The following is a 5681-nucleotide window of genomic DNA, read 5'->3' on the forward strand; positions in this document are numbered from 1 at the left end:
GGAGCTTGAGTTCAAATTGTGTGATTGCTTGTTTGTGTGCCAAGTCCAAAGGAAAGGAGCATCTTAAGTCATCTATATGACTTCAAGAAAAGGAACTCCAAGGGTTTATCTTTTCTCTCTTATCTTTGTATGCCTTTAGGACTAGCCCTTCTCTTCTTCCCCTCACTCTAACCAAGCCAAAATCTTTTTCTAAACTTTGAGTTTGTTTCAAAGTAGAAACCTAGGCCTTAAGCCTTTGATTTTTCAAACTCTTTTCATAAACACTCATTGTGAATAAATCTTAATCCAACTTTGACTTTATTTTGTAAATAAATCTAATTTGTAAATATAATTCATTTCAAGTTGTTTTGTGGTTCCAATGGCCACTTGTTAAAACTTTTCATAAACATTAGTCATAGGTTTGAGTTATCATAGTGGTTGATGTAAATCTCACCTCATCCTTAGTGATTGGATTATAAGTCTTCCATGCTTATTATAGGGTTAACCCCTCACTAGCATGTTGAAGCCTTCCTCACATGGTGGATTGTTGGTGTAGGTTGAGTTTTCTCCCTTTGATAACAAAAGACCTTAAGGCTTTTGATTAAAATCAATTCACCAATCTTTGAAATTTTTACCCCAAACTACGAGGTTTTGATCCTCCTTGTGATGGTACGTAGGCAATGGGTTCATCCATTCAAACAACAAAATTTGTAAATATAATCTATTCTTCTCTCATCCCTCCAATCTTTTGCACAAATCTTTTCACAAATACCAACCTACAACACATATTTGCAAAAAGGGTTCCCTTAGAGTACTAAGGATGTTTTGGGTGCGTAAAACCTTCCCATTCCATAACCAACCCCCTTACCTAGATCTCTAACATTTTTATTAGTTTTTGATTTGAAAAACTTCTTACCTCGGTTTTTGTTCGCTTTTTAGCCTTTCCTTTGGACAAATAAAAGTACGGTGACGACTCAAATTGTATGTTTACTTTTGGTTTAGTCAATAAACCTAAAGGTAACGAAAACCCCACTACAGAAAAGTGGCGACTCTACTGGGGACATTCTTATCTCTCTAGTGGGTTTAGCCTACTTTTTGCTTATGTGTGTTGTATGTTTATATTTATTTGTGACATATTTTTTTGTGCAAATTTGGGATGAATGTATTGTTTGTAATGTATGAATTGTTTGATATTAATTGCTTGTATGCTTGGTGGTCTCTTGTGTGATGAGTTCTATACCCGAACTCTAGTGCACTTATGATAGGAGAATGGCATAGTCTTGTTGACTTGTGTGGAGTTATTCCTTAACAAGTTAACTTGCAAGTCCATTCACTTGGTGGAGGTCTTTTTGGGATCAATAATGTCACACGAGTAGTCGTGGTTAGGCATTACTCTTTCCAATAGGAACCTTAGAAGCCAAGGACCTTAGATACCTAGCCCATCTTGGACTATTTCAGGACGTAGTGCGAAGATCGTTCAAGTGTAAGACTTAAGGCGATTGTTACAGGATACTACACTCATAAGAGTTCCTCTTGAGAATATTTTTGGAGGACGAGTAGTCGTTTTATCCAATAATATCCGAAAGATGGGATGATGACTGTGGGAACCTTTTTAGAACATGATCGTCAGGTTTAACCATAGCACACTCCCTTTGGGTGGTTCTTAACCAAGACTCCATGCTCGTGACTTACAATAAACCCTTGATTCGCGGTTGATCCATTCTCGTATATCCTCAATATCAATGGAACTTGGGTGTTGATAACGTGTAAACCACAATCCACCAAAATGGATGATTGATATTGATGATGACTTGAGCCATCCCGTGACCTTTGTATGGTGTGACTTTCTTGATCCTTGAGTGTGATTGTTGCATGCATGCATTCATGCATTCATCCACATTCATATCATTAACAATAAAGATTTTACAAGGAACTTAAGAGGTCTATTTGCAAATTTTCAGACATGGATAAGCAAAGAAGGAATACGAAGAAGTACAGTTTCAAACAATCCGACTTGAAAGAGTTAAGGAGTTTGGCATCTTATGTATTAGAACCTTTGAAGTTCAAAGCTCGCCATGGGAAACTTCTGTCTATTCTTTATACTAAGATGGATGAGGGTCTGATGACTGTGTTGGTGTAGTTCTACGATCCTCTATATTGGTGCTTCACTTTTCCGGATTTCCAGCTTTTTCTTACATTAGAGGAGTATGCCTATCATGTGGGTATACCTATTCTTGATCAATTGCCGTTCAGTGGTTTAGAGAAGATTCCGTCCTCTCAAGAGATTGCTGACATGCTTCATGTGGATGTATCTGACATTGTTGCCAATATGACTACCAAAGGTGGAATTCAAGGTCTCCCGTCTGATTTTGTGATTGCCAAAGCTACTCTGTTTGGGAAGGCCTTGAGTAAGGAAGCTTTTGAAGCCATATTTGTACTCCTCATCTATGGGCTAGTGTTATTTCCCAACATCGACAATTTTGTGGATGTGAACGCTATTAGGATTTTTTTCTCTTAATCCTGTTCCGACTCTATTGGGTGACACTTATTTTTCTTTGCATATGAGGAATGCAAAAGGGTGGTGGTTCCATTGTGTGTTGTCTGCCTCTGTTGTACAAGTGGTTTATTTCACACTTGCCTCAGACGCTTGCCTTCAAGGAGAACAAGGGATGTCTACGGTGGTCCACGAGACTTATGTCTCTCACTAATGATGATATCTCTTGGTATAATCGTGTTTATGATGGCATTCAGATTATTAACTCTTGTGGTGAGTTCTCAATGTACCTCTTCTTGGTACATGTGGTGGAATCAACTACAACCTTGCTTTGGCTCGTCGTTATCTTGGGTTCCCCTTAAAGGACAAACCTAACAACACTTTGTTGGAAGGCTTGTTCTTTCAAGAGGGTAAATATCCCCAAAACTTGAAGGATAGGATGGTCCGTGCCTGGCGCAAGGTTCATAGAAAAGGAAGGAATGAGCTTGGTCCAAAGAATTGTGTTGCTTTGGAACCTTACACCTTTTGGGTAAGGAAGAGAGCTCTTGAGTACCGCATGCCATATGAGTATCCGAGACCTACCCCTATGATTATGGTTGGGCCTTCAACCCTCCCTAATCAAGGAGTAGAGGAGTTGAGAGACGAAGACCGGTCGCGTGCATGGGTTCGTGAGCATGAGGAACTTCTTCAGCAGCTCAAAGATAAGGATGCAATGATAGAGTTTCTAGAGCATCAGGTTATCGATGAACCTGATGATGTGGTTACTTCTCTCCTTCCTCACTTATCTAGGTTTTGGAAGAGGAAGTATGATCAGCTCGCCAAGGAGAAGGCCGATATGGAAGCAACTTATGAGAGAGAGGTGAAGAGGCTTCGTGCAAATTATCTTCCAATCTCGAAGGCTTTGGACGACTGCTTCTAGGTCTCCATAGGATGTTTATTTTCCTTTTCTCTTGTATTGTCTTTGGTTACCAAAACTGTACTACTTCTTTGGTGTAAAAAGTTTCCAAATATCATATTGCTATGAGTATTCCATATATGTCTTAAAGGTTCAATATTTTCAAACATTTGCAAATCGATCTCTATAAAGTTCCTCGGATAAGAAACAAATCATATGCAAAAGCATTGCATGCATCATATGCATAAGCAGGTTTTGTTCCGAGCTCTTGACCAGTGGCCTAACTCTTTGCTCTTCATTTATTTTGAAGACAAGTTAACACACCGGTATAACACCAGAGCAAATCATCCGAAGATAATGGAACACCTCGAACAAGAGAATAGAGACCTGAAGGAAGAGATCGCTAGACTGCCTGCCATGATGGAGTCAGTCCTTGCCGTGCAAAGTCAAGCTTCTCCGACTCCTGCAACTCCTCCCGCGAGGACTGTCATCTCCGAAGTAGCTACTTCAACGGTGCCTGTTGCTACAACCCACTTCGCTCCTACCATGCCAGTTGGATTCCCTTGGGGGATGCCATCTAATTTCGTTCCAGAGGGTTTTACTCCCACATCCGCTTCTTTGCCGGCATCTAGCCCGGTTCTGTCTATGCCACCTCCCGCTGTACATACTCTCCCGCGAGTAGAAGACACCATTTATCATTCCGAGCCGTCTGAGGGCCCGGACGTATATGAGAAAATGGACGAGATGAAAGATCAATTCCTTGAGCTGCGCAAGGAACTGAAGACTTTGAGGGGTAAGGACCTCTTTGGGAAAAGTGCTGCTGAGTTGTGCTTGGTGCCCAACGTTAAGATCTGTGTTAAATTCAAAGTGTCTGACTTTGAGAAGTACAAGGGAAATACATGTCCACCCAGCCATCTTGTGATGTATGCTCGCAAGATGTCGACCCAAACTAACAGCGATCAACTGCTGATTCACTACTTTCAGGATAGCCTGACAGGTGCTACGCTCTGGTGGTATATGGGGTTGGAGAGTGCAAGCATCCGCACTTTCAATGATCTAGGCGAGGCCTTTGTAAAGAAGTATAAATATAATGTGGACATGGCTCTAGATAGAGATCAATTGAGGGAAATGTCCCAGAAAGACAAGGAGACCTTCAAGGAATACGCCCAGAGGTGGCGAGAATTAGCAGCTCAGATAGTGCCACCCCTGGAGGAGAGGGAGATGACAAAGATCTTCCTGAAGACTTTAAGCTCTTTCTATTACGAGCGCATGATTGCTAGTGCTGCCTCGGACTTCACCGAAATGGTGAATATGAGAATGAGGCTAGAAGAGGGGGTCCATGAAGGACGCTTGTCTCGTGATGATGGTTCCTCAGCAAAGAAGTATGGAGGGTTTGCTAGGAAGAAAGAAGGGGAGACTCATGCTATTTCTTCCCATGTTAAGAGAAGGCCCTCTGTGAGGAGGAAAGAGACCCGTCCAACTGTTAACCAACACCAGGTGGCTCATATAGCACCTTCTTTCAGAGAAGTTCAACAACAACCACAACAGCAACATCGTCAACAACAACAGGCTTACCAGCCTCACAATAATAACAACACCAACACCAACAACTATGAGAGGAAGAGGGTGACTTTTGACCCAATTCCGATGACTAATGCTAAGATTTATCCTTCCTTAATCGATAGGAAGCTGATAACTCCTCGTGATCCTCCTGCTGTACCAGCCAATCCTCAATGGTGGTACAAGCCCGAACTTCACTGTGTGTATCATTCCGGCGCTCCCGGACATGATGTGGAGAATTGTTTTCCTTTGAAGACCAAGGTGCAAGACCTTGTGAGGAGTGGGATATTGTTCTTTGAGGACGTAGTCCCAAATGTGAAGAAGAACCCATTGCCCGAGCATGGGAAGGCAACTGTTAATATGGTTCAGGGGTGCCCTGGCAAGTACAAAGTCCTTTATGTGAATGACATAAGGCAGTTCTTAGTAGAGATGCATAAGTTGTTGTGTGAACACATCCATTATAAGCATAATCATGATAGGTGCCAGGTGTGCACTATCAAGGATAGAGGATGCCGTCAAGTGAGAAAGGACATCCAAGAGATGCTAGATCAAGGGATGATTGAGATACTTCAGAATCGTAATGAGGATGAAGTCGATGTTATTACCCCCGTATTCAAAATTCCTGATCCTGTTGTTATCAAGTATGATGGCAGCAAGAAGAAGGTATCGTCGGCTCTTGTGATTAAGCCAGCGGGCCCTGTCCCGTATGTATCAGATAAAGAGGTCCCGTACCGTTATAATGCTGTTATGCTG

This window comes from Lathyrus oleraceus, chromosome 6 (genome assembly GCF_024323335.1).
Source record: "Lathyrus oleraceus cultivar Zhongwan6 chromosome 6, CAAS_Psat_ZW6_1.0, whole genome shotgun sequence".
Lineage (NCBI taxonomy): Eukaryota > Viridiplantae > Streptophyta > Magnoliopsida > Fabales > Fabaceae > Lathyrus > Lathyrus oleraceus.